Here is a 12,593-nt window from a genome sequence, read left to right on the forward strand (position 1 = left end):
TAAACTTCGATAAACAAAATTTAGTAAAGCTTGTAAAGTGAAAACTTGGGATATGAGCATTAAGCATAAAGTAAAAGTAATGGTGCCTTGCTCTTGTAGAGCCTTGCACAAGGGAACCTTGCAAGAGTGTTAGCTTGCCTTGATTGGTGAGATGATCAAAGTTTTCTTCTCCTTCCTCTTGGTAGAATACCTCTTCCTCTTGATAGTCTCCGGTACTAGCGTCTATAATTGAATACGAGGTACACAATCACCAAACAACACTTACATGCTAGACTAAAACACACAAACGGGTTTACACAACTAATCCTCACATCCCTTCAAGCATGGTATGGTGAATTTACTTGGTTTGTTCTTATTTAAGAGAAAAATAATTTCCTCTCATTATAAGTATTTATTTGATTTGCTATTTAAGTCTTTGGAGAAGATAATTTCCTCTTATTAAATCCTATCAAGATTTAATCTCCACAAATAATAATAAGGTATGAAATATAAGTTGACCAAGGTCAACCTTTCATATCTATTATGAGGGAGTAATAATTTAAATGAGGTGCTACACCTCATACAATTTAAAACTAACATGGAAATAATTTAATGTCTCTAAGTATCCAAGCATGAGGCTTATTAGACCAGGGTCATTACCTCTAGTTGAACTACTTAGGATCACCATTTAAATGAGAGAGGAGCTCTCATACTATTTCAATAAATTTAGGTGTAAGTGTTAAATGGGCTAGAAATGGCTCCATAACCATTATTTGAATCTAGTCCATGATCATGCAAAACAACCATGCTATATTTTTGCATAAACAATTAGATTATGTCAAAAGTGATTTATTAGAGTTGGAATTAACTTAAAATCAGTTATAAATAATTTTTAATATTTATTTGAAGTTAGAAAAGGCCCTGCCTTGTTATTTTTATCATTTAAAATTAAACACGAATTTGAGTATGAGGCCAGTGGCATTATTTAGCTAATTTTATGAGCTTTCTGAATATATGAAATTTGTTAAATTTGGTTTGGTAGATTTCAAACTATTCAAAAATTACTAAAGCATCTGCAGGGTTTTTGGAATAATTACTAAATCTGATTTGAATTTGTGGGCTAGGCGGGAAAGACTAAACGGGCCAGAAGAGAGGAAACGAGCTGGGCTGGCCCAACTAGCGCTGCCCACGCCGCGGGCCATCTGACATGAGGTCCCATGCGTCAGTGGCTTAAACTCACAGAAGCGGTACCTGGCAACGTCGGCCGTTGGATTAGGAGATGATCGCACGGTCGTGGTTCGTCTTCTTCTCCGGCGAGAGGAGGGCGTGCTGGCGACGGAGGTAGGGGGTCGGAGGGCGTTCCAGGCTGCTGGCGATCAAGGGAGAGGGTCGGGGCGACGTTGTCGATGGTGTAGAGGCCCCTGGTGCAGCGGCGGAGCTTGGCGACACTCCAGTCGATGGCGATGGTCTGCGGGCTCCGGCGGAGATGATCTCGCAATTCCGGCGCTGGAGGCAGTAATTGGAGTGGAGAAGAGGTCGAGGAGAGCGAGGGAGAAGAGGGGAAGCGAATGGTGTGAGGAACTCGTGTTGGGGTGGCCTCTATTTATAGCTGCGCGCGGTTGCTGTGGGTGCCCGTGGAGGTCGTCCATGGCGCCGGCGTTTGGGGCGGTGAAGGGGCAAGCTATGGAGCGCATCTTGTAGGCGACGGCTAGACGGAGCTAGCGCGCGTGAAGAGACAGCAGAGGGAGGACGAGAGCGTGCATGCGACAATCGAGTGCTCGCAGTACGGGCGCGGCAGAGCGTTGATCATGGCGACGGTGTCCGGGCGAGCGTCGGCCAATGGGCTTGTCTAGGAGGTAGCTGGGGGCGTGGTGATCACGCGTGCCAAGTGAGAGAGGGAGAAGAGGACGAGAGGCTCCAGGCGAGGAGATGTACTGCGGCGTCCAGTGCCATGCCAGGGCGCGCTCACCGCGTGCCTGGCAGGTTTCTGGCGCGTCTGGGCACGCTTCGTGTGGCCAATGCCGTGCGTGGCTTCAGCCAGGGATGGTACCAGTAGGTTCAGTGAGGAGTGGGCTACCTAGTTGACATGGTACAAGGGGCCAGAGAGGAAGAATAACCATGAGTGGCATGGTGATGTTCTCATGGCCGGCATGGTGCAATGGTGATCATTTCTTGGCTTTAATCGACCAAACCAAGTACATGGCTTGATGCGGGAGGTACAGGAGCAGCAATGATCAAGGATCAAAGTGGTTTAGGCTAGAATCCATCGTGCAATAGGGTGTAACACAATTCTGGAATTATGCCTGCCAAGTGTTCGACACAATGCCCGCATGAACATTTTGGTCAAATTTTGGAAATCTTTTTGGTACATCTCAATTACATAATTAAAGTGAAAGATTGGTGGTGGTGGTGTTCATTTTGGAATTGATTTGCAACATTTCAAATTTGAGGTCATCTTCATGTTGATTTAAAGTCCTCTCTTGCCAAAACTCTACTGGTCAATGATACGTCTCAAACGTATCTATAATTTCTTATGTTCCATGCTACTTTTATTACAATACTTGAATGTTTTATACATACTTTACAGCATTATTATACATTTTCCGGCACTAACCTATTAACAAGATGCCGAAGTGCCGATTCTGTTTTCTGCTGTTTTTGGTTTCAGAAATCCTAGTAAGGAAATATTCTCGGAATTGGACGAAATCAACGCTCAGGGTCCTATTTTTGCATGAAGCTTCCAGAAGACCGAGGGAGAGACGAAGTGGGGCCACGAGGTGGCCACACACCAGGGTGGCGCATCCTAGGCCCTGGCCGCGCCGGCCTAGTGTGTGGGCCCCTCGTGTCGCCCTTTGACCTACCCTTCCGCCTACTTAAAGCCTCCGTCGCGAAACCCCCTGTACCGAGAGCCACGATATGGAAAACATTACTGAGAGGCCGCCGTCGCCAATCCCATCTCGGGGATTCAGGAGATCGCCTCCCGCACCCCGCCGGAGAGGGGAATCATCACCGGAGGGGCTCTACATCATCATGCCCGCCTCCGGATTGATGCGTGAGTAGTTCATCCTTGGACTATGGGTCCATAGCAAGTAGCTAGATGGTTGTCTTCTCCGCATGTGCTTTCATTGTTATAGATCTTGTGAGCTGCCTAACATGATCAAGATCATCTATTTGTAATGCCACATGTTGTGTTTGGTGAGATCCGATGAATAGAGAATATTATGTTAAGTTGATTATCAATCTATCATATATGTGTTGTTTATGTTCTTGCATGCTCTCCGTTGCTAGTAGAGACTCTGGCCAAGTTGATACTTGTAACTCCAAGAGGGAGTAATTATGCTCGATAGTGGGTTCATGCCTCCATTAAATCTGGGATCGTGACAGTAGATTCTAAGGTTGTGGATGTGCTGTTGCTACTAGGGATAAAACATTGATGCTTTATCTAAGGATATTTGTGTTGATTACATTACGCGCCATACTTAATGCAATTATCTGTTGTTTACAACTTAATACTGGAAGGGGTTCGGATGATAACCTCGAAGGTGGATTATTTAGGCATAGATGCATGCCGGATAACGGTCTATGTACTTTGTCGTAATGCCCCGATTAAATCATATAGTAATCATCGTTGATATGTATTGAATCTTTATTTGTCAATTGCTCACCTGTAATTTGTTCACCCAGCATGCTATTTATCTTATTGGAGAGACACCACTAGTGAACTGTGGACCCCGGTCCATTCTTTTACATCTGAATACATTCTACTGCTTTTACTGTTCTTTGCAAACACCATTTTCCACTCGATACGCTTAATCCTTTGTTTTCAGCAAGCCGGTGAGATTGACAACCTCACTGTTACATTGGGACAAAGTACTTTGGTTGTGTTGTGCAGGTTCCACGTTGACGCCGGTTTCACTGGTGTTGCGCCGCACTACATTCCTCCACCAACAACCTTCACGTGCTTCTTGGCTCCTACTGGTTCGATAAACCTTGGTTTCTTTCTGAGGGAAAAGCTTGCCACTGTGCGCATCATACCTTCCTTTTGGGGTTCCCAACGGACGTGTGCTTTACCGTCACAAGGAAGTTGTTGACTACGCGCCAGCAGCTGTTTTTCTGGCGCCGTTTCCGGGGAGATCAAGACACGCTGCAAGGGGAGTCTCCACTTCCAATCTCTTTACTTTGTTTTTGTCTTGCTTTATTTTATTTACTAATTTGTTTGCTGCACTTAAACGAAACACAAAAAAATTAGTTGCTAGCTTTACTTTATTTACTGTCTTGTTCTCTATATCATAAACACAAAAAAAATTAGTTACTTGTCTTTACTTTATTTGCCTAGTTTACTTTACTACTGTTATAATGGGTACTCCTGAAAATACTAAGTTGTGTGATTTCACTAGCACAAATAATAATGATTTTATATGTACTCCTATTGCTCCACCTGTTACTACGATGCAGAATTCTATGAAATTAAACCCGCTTTACCGAATCTTGTTATGAGAGAGCAATTTTCTCGGTGTTAGTACCGATGATGCTGCTGCCCATCTTAATTATTTTGTTGAACTTTGTGAAATGCAAAAGTATAAGGATATACATGGTGATATTATAAAACTGAAATTGTTTCCTTTCTCATTAAGAGGAAGAGCTAAAGATTGGTTGCTATCTTTGCCTAAGAATAGTATTGATTCATGGACTAAATGTAAAGATGCTTTTATTAGTAAATATTATCCTCCTCGCTAAGATTATATCTTTGAGAAGTAGCATAATGAATTTTAAACAATTTGATAATGAACATGTTGCTCAAGCATGGGAGAGAATGAAATCTTTGGTAAAGAATTGCCCAACCCATGGACTGACTACTTGGATGATCATCCAAACCTTTTATGCAGGATTGAATTTTTCCTCAAGGAACCTATTGGATTCAGCTGCTGGAGGTACTTTTATGTCCATCACTCTGGGCGCCGCGACTAAATTACTTGATGATATGATGATCAATTACTCTGAATGGCACACTGGAAAGAACTCCTCAAGGTAAGAAGGTAAATTTGTCGAAGAAACCTCTTCTTTGGGTGATAAGATTGATGCTATTATGTGTATGCTTGCAAATGGTAGATCTCATATTGATCCTAATAATGTTCCTTTAGCTTCATTGGTTGCTCAAGAAGAAAATGTTGATGTGAATTTCATTAAGAACAATAATTTCAACAACAATGCTTATAGGAATAGTTATGGTAACAACAACTTTAGGCCATATCCTTCTAATAATAGTAATGGTTATGGTAATTCTTATGGTAATTGTTACAACAATAATAAGAGTGTACCCTCTGGTCTTGAAGTGATGCTTAAAGAATTTATTAGTACACAAACTGCTTTCAATAAAACTGTTGAAGAAAAGCTTAGTAAAACTGATATTCTTGCTTCTAAGGTTGATAGTCTTGCTCATGATGTTGATCTTTTAAAATTGAAAGTTATGCCTGAGAAAGTTGAAGATGCTAGGTTTGCTAAAACAAATGCCATCCAAGTTAGAATTAATGATAATATTAGAATGTTGGCTGAATTGCATGCTAGGTGGGATAGAGAAGAAAAAGAAAAACTTGCTAAAGAAAATAATGTAGCTAAAGTATGGACTATTACCACCACTAGTAATGTTGATTCTTCACATGTTGCTGCACCTCCTACTATTAATGGTAAAATAATTGGTGTTAGCAATGTTTCTACTCCTAGTGCAAAGCGCACAAACCTGCTCGAAATCGCTCGAAACCGCTGTTTGTGATAAAACTGCTGAAATTTTTCAAAATATTGGTGACAATGATTCCATTGTTGTAGAACATAATGGTTTAGATTTTGATGATTGTCATATTACTGAAGTTATAAAGTTCTTACAAAAACTTGCTAGAAGTCCCAATGCTAGTGCTATAAATTTAGCCTTTACAAAAGATATTACAAATGCTCTCATTAAAGCTAGGGAAGAGAAATTAAAACTTGAAGCTTCTATTCCTAGGAAGTTAGAAGATGGTTGGGAGCCCATCATTAAAATTAAATTCAATGACTTTGAGTGTAATGCTTTATGTGATCTTGGTGCAAGTATTTCTGTTATGCCTAAAAAGATTTATGATATGCTTGACTTGCCACCATTGAAGAATTGTTACTTGGATGTTAATCTTGCCGATAATGTTAGAAAGAAACCTTTGGGGAGGATTGATAATGTGCGCATTACGGTTAACAATAACCTTGTCCCCGTTGATTTTGTTGTCTTGGATATTGAATGCAATGCATCTTGTCCTATTGTGTTGGGAAGACCTTTTCTTCGAACCGTTGGTGCTGTTATTGATATGAGGGAAGGTAATATTAAATATCAATTTCCTCTCAAGAAAGGTATGGAACACTTCCATAGAAAGAGAATGAAGTTGCCTTTTGATTCTATTATTAGAAAAAGTTATGATGTTGATGCTTCGTCTCTTGATGTTACTTGATTTGCACTTTCTGCGCCTAGCTGAAAGGCGTTAAAGAAAAGCACTTCTTGTGAGATAACCCATGTGTTTATTTTACTACAGCAATTTTTGTTTTGTTGAGTCTTGAAAGTTGTTTACTACTGTAGCAACCTCTCCTTATCATGTTTTTGTGCCAAGTAAAGTTTCTATGTTAAAGTTGATGTTATATTTGGGATCGCTGCGCAGAAACAGCATTGCCGTCTCGTCACGGATTCCGGCATAAGTCTCTGTAAAAAATTCGAAAAAATCTGCAAATTTACGAGCGTGATCCTCGGATATGTACGCAACTTTCATTAGTTTTGAGTTTTTCCATTTGAGCAAGTTAAGTGCCCAGTCCAGATGCATCTTTACGGACTGTTCTGTTTTTGACAGATTCTGTCTTTTATTTCGCATTGCCGCTTTTGCTATGTTGAATGAGTTTCTTTGTTCCATTAACTTTCGAAGCTTTGTGCAATGTCCAGAAGTGTTAAGAATGATTGTGTCACCTCTGAATATATGAATTTGTGGTTATGCGCTAACCCTCTAATGAGTTTGCTTGAAGTTTGTGTGAAGGAAGTTTTCAAGGGTCAAGAGAAGAGGATGATATACTATGATCAAGAAGAGTGAAAGGTCTAAGCTTGGGGATGCCCCTGTGGTTCATCCCTGCATATTGTAAGAAGACTCAAGCATCTAAGCTTGGGGATGCCCAAGGCATCCCCTTCTTCATCGACAACATTATCAGGTCACTTCTAGTGAAACTATATTTTTATTCCGTCACATCCTTATGTTCTTTACTTGGAGCGTCGGTTTGTTTTTTTTTTTTTTTGAATAAAGTTGGATCTCGCCATTCTTATATTGGAGATATTACGCTCCGCTTTTTCATATGGAACACTTGTGTTCTTAATTGTGCTTTAATGTTCATGGCGAAAGCTTATTGCTTCGTTAAATTGCTATATGGTTGGAATTGGATAATTATGCATATGGTTTGACAATTTGGCAATTGTTTGAGCTCTCATAGATCATGTTTAAGCTCTTGCATCATGTAGTTTAATCTATTAATGAAGAACTACTGTAGAGCTTGTTTAATTTGGTTTGCATGATTGATCTCTCTAAGTCTAGATATTTTCGGGTAAAGTGTTTGAACAACGAGGAAGATAGTGTAGAGCCTTATAATGCTTGCAATATGTTCTTGTGTGAGTTTTGCTGTACCTGTTCATACTTGTGTTTGCTTCAAACAACCTTGCTAGCCCAAACCTTGTACTGAGAGGAAATGCTTCTCGTGCATCCAAACACCTTGAGCCAAACACCATGCCATTTGTGTCCACCATATCTACCTACTATGTGGTATTTTTCTGCCATTCCAAAGTAAATTACTTGAGTGCTACCTTTAAATTTCATTCCTCTACCTTTACAATATATAGCTCATGGGACAAATAGCTTAAAAACTATTGTGGTGATGAATATGTAGTTATGTGTCTTAATTCTTATAAGTTGCTTGTTGAGCGATAACCATGTTTTCTGGGGACGCCATCAACTTTATCTTTGTTGGATATCATGTGAGGTGCTATGCATGTTCGTCTTGTCCGAAGTAAGTGCGATTTCTTGATCAAATGGTTTGAGTATGCATATGTTAGAGAAGAACATTGGGCCGCTAACTAAAGCCATGTATCATGGTGGAAGTTTCAGTTTGGACATACAACCTCAATCTCTTATGAGAATATTAACTATTGTTGAATGCTTAAGCATTAAAAAGAGGAGTCCATTATCCGTTGTCTATGTTGTCCCGGTATGGATGTCTAAGTTGAGAATAATCAAAAGCGATAAATCTAATGCGTGCTTTCTCCTTAGACACTTGTACAGACAGCATAGAGGTACCCCTTTGTGACACTTGGTTGAAGCATATGTTATGCGATGAGAATCCGTGTTTCCGAGCTAAGTAGGACAAGGTGCGAGCACTATTAGTACTCTATGCATGAGACATGCAACTTGTAGGAAGTATTATGCATAGCACATATGAATTATTACTACCGTTGACAAAATTGTTTCTATGTTTTCAAAACAAAAGTTCTAGCACAAAAATAGTAATCAATGCTTCCCTCTGCGAAGGGCCAATCTTTTACTTTATTGTTGAGTCAGTTTACCCATTCCCTTCTATCTTGGAAGCAAACACTTGTGTTAACTGTGTGCATTGATTCTTACATGTTACTTATTGCACCTGTTATATTACTCTATGTTGACAAATATCCATGAGATATACATGTTACAAGTTGAAAGCATCCGCTGAAACTTTATCATCCTTTGTGTTGCTTCAATGCATTCTACTTTGAATTTATTGCTTATGAGTTATCTCTTATGCAAGTCTTATTGATACTTGTTTGAAAGTACTATTCATGAAAAGTTTTGCTATATGATTCATTTGTTTAGTCATTATCTTTGTTAGCAATCTTTTGTTCAGATCACTCCATTCATCTCATATGCTTTACAATAATGTTGATCAAGATTATGTTGGTAGCATGTCACTTCAGTAAATTATTTGTGTTATCGTTTACCTACTCGAGGACGGGTAGGAACTAAGCTTGGGGATGCTTGATACGTCTCAAACGTATCTATAATTTCTTATGTTCCATGCTACTTTTATTACAATACTTGAATGTTTTATACATACTTTACAGCATTATTATACATTTTCCGGCACTAACCTATTAACAAAATGCCGAAGTGCCAGCTGCTGTTTTCTGCTGTTTTTGGTTTCAGAAATCCTAGTAAGGAAATATTCTCGGAATTGGACGAAATCAAGGCCCAGGGTCCTATTTTTGCACGAAGCTTCCAGAAGACCGAGGGAGAGACGAAGTGGGGCCACGAGGTGGCCACACACCAGGGCGGCGCGGCCCAGGCCCTGGCCACGCCGGCCTAGTGTGTGGGCCCCTCGTGTCGCCCTTTGACCTACCCTTCCGCCTACTTAAAGCCTCCGTCGCGAAACCCCCTATACCGAGAGCCACGATACGGAAAACATTACTGAGAGGCCGCCGCCGCCAATCCCATCTCGGGGGATTCAGGAGATCTAGAGGATGACATGCGGGTCCCATTTAGCAGCAGCGGTATCACCGTTTGAGAGGCGGCAGGGGATCGAAAGAAAAAAGGTAAGTGACCAAATATGAGGTGCCAAAAATAATTCAAGAAAAGAAAGTTTTATAGTACATAGAGGATGACATGCGGGTCCCAGTTAGCAGCAGCGGTATCACCGTTTGAGAGGCGGCAGGGGATCGAAAGAAAAAGGCAAGTGACCAAATTTGAGGTGCCAAAAAAACTCCAAGAAAAGAAACTTTATTGTACATAGAGGATGACATGCGGGTCCCATTTAGCAGACAGCGGTCTCAATGTTTCCAAGGCGGCAAGGGATCAAAAGAAAAAGGAAGTAGCCGTAAATCGGGGGTCAAAAAAATCCAAGAATAGAAAGAATTTTGGTTCATAGAGGATGACATGCGGGACCCATGATCCTGCATCGTAAACGGCTCGATCGGAGAACGTTGAACGAGATGGCGCGATCTAGAAAAAAACAATGCCAGAGAGGCTGCCATCTGGGCCCTACATCCCTCGGCGGAGCGGATTTGCGTTGACTCGGCCGGCGAACCCGAGATTTCGAGATGCACCACGTCCCGGGCCACCATACGCGACGTTTTGGCCGCTTTCGTCGGGCTAGGTGGCCTCAAAAACGAGAAAAAAAAAGTTTTGACATGCACCACGGAGGGACCAAAAATCGTCGGCCATGGTACACCACCAACCATGGCGCGACTTCAACTTCGTCGGCCATGGCAACTTTTCTTGTAGTGTCATTTCTTGGCTTTAATCGACCAAACCAGTACATGGCTTGATGCAGGGGAGGTACAGGAGCAGCAATGATCAAGGATCAAAGTGGTTTAGGCTAGAATCCATCGTGCAATAGGGTGTAACACAATTCTGGAATTATGCCTGCCAAGTGTTCGACACAATGCCCGCATGAACATTTTGGTCAAATTTTGGCAATCTTTTTGGTACATCTCAATTACATAATTAAAGTGAAAGATTGGTGGTGGTGGTGTTCATTTTGGAATTGATTTGCAACATTTCAAATTTTAGGTCATCTTCATGTTGATTTAAAGTCCTCTCTTGCCAAAACTCTACTAGTCAACCTAGTCAACTTTAGCCATGGTGGTCAACATAAAAGTTGTTCACTTACATATGGTCTTGGATGACATGGTAATGGTTGACCAAGTTTAGTTTGAAGAAAAGTAAAAACCAGGGGGTAAAGTAGTGAAGAAAATATTTTGGTGACATATGACCATTATCATATGTGTGAAGATTTTGAGATTTCCTTTGGTTTGATTCTGGTTTCCTTGATGCAATTGTGTTATTTTATCATATTTAGGTATTCTACAAGCAAGAGAGAAAGCAATTATGGCCTAGAGTGAAGATTTGTAATTTGGCATAATGTGGATGTGAGTGAAATTGGGATTTTTTCCCTATTTAATTTATCTCCGTTTAATTTGACTTTTGTTGACTCTAATGTGATTCTTATTAGTTTAGAAACATTTCCAAACCATTGAAACCATTTCAAATGGTCTTGTTCAAAGATTTGCAAAAATGGCCATAACACATAAAAGATGATGTGTCAAATTTTATTATTTTTGTAAATTGTTCACCTTGCTTTACTTGGGCATGGGTTAGGGTTAATTTAGGGTTATATTAGGTTTGGAGAAGGTTTCACCTCATTTGGTCAAGGCTTAAAGTCATAGGGCAAAGTTTGGTGAAATGGCTATGTGCCACATGTGCCTCTATGCATATGTTGCATTTGAAATTTAATTTGACTTGGCTTGACCCAAAAGAGGTTGTGGAGTGTTGAGATGGTATATAGGGGGGGATCCAATCATTCACAACAAGTCCTAGGGTCAAGCTTCTCAAATTCACAAATTTGCTATTTTACTCACATATGCCTCTATGGCATTTTTTGTTTCTTTTTATTTTCTTTGGAAACAACTTGAATTAGGTTTGATAAGTACTAGATAGGATGTATAATGGTTTTCCAAACCACTAACAAAGTAGAGGAGCTTAGGGTAGATATTTATAAAAAAAAATAGCCATAGGCACATATGCCTTTTTCTTATTTAACTTCCTTTTATTTTATTTTAACTTGGATGATGAAAAGAGGGGTGGGGTTTAGGGTTTAAGATTATTTCAAATACTAATAACAAGCAATCATGGCAATAGCACCAGAATTAAGCAAGATCACTATGTATCAAACTTAATTTAATAAAAGTTTTGTTGGTTCCAAAATTTGGAACTAGGGAAATTTATTTATGTTGTTTTGAATTTCTGGGATGTTACAGTCCTAACAAAGACTATTAGCTCGGTGTCACGCTAACACAATAGAGACGTTAGCTTGGTTGCATATGAGAGAAGCAACAAGATTTGCACAAGATGCCACTCTTCTCTTATCTCTCTTTGCTTAGAAGTTTTCGACTCCTTTGTATCGGTGGACACACGCTCTTTTTCTATTTCTATTTCTTTTCTTTTTTTTCTTTGCTTAAAAGCTTTATTTTTTTCTCTATGTATATGTTAACACCTTTTCTTTTGCGTATCTTTCTCACCGAGCTTGTTTCGGAGATTTGCTCAACCCAACGCACACACACCCTCTCACGGTCGTGGCACTTGTGCAATGCTTCGCAACACTCGGAAAGCCACTCTTCATGGGATAGGTAGACAAAGAAAGAAACGGGGCTACAAGGGGTAAGGGTGCAAGTTATACCTAGATGAAAAGGTTAGGCGGTTTCAAGCACACGAACTTGCGATGTCGATGACGATGGTGTCGAAGTTACGCTGGAATCCGAGGTGCCGATGCCGTCATCGCGATGTCGATGTAGGCGCGGAAGCGGTTGTCACGGACCAAAGGCACACCGAATCGGAAACCGGGCAAATGAAGTCAATGCCCAAAAATTTGGGTCAAAACGGGTGATCGGAGTTGTCAAAATTTTGGAGTCAAATGAGCTCGAAAAAGTTGTCAAAAATGGAGTCAAAATATTGTGATATGGCTGTCAAAAATTTGGAATCAAACGGAGTCTTTTTTTCTTTCAAAATTCGGGACAAAATTGGATGTCAAAAGTGAACCAAAAG

Source organism: Lolium rigidum, chromosome 3, assembly GCF_022539505.1.
Source record: "Lolium rigidum isolate FL_2022 chromosome 3, APGP_CSIRO_Lrig_0.1, whole genome shotgun sequence".
Lineage (NCBI taxonomy): Eukaryota > Viridiplantae > Streptophyta > Magnoliopsida > Poales > Poaceae > Lolium > Lolium rigidum.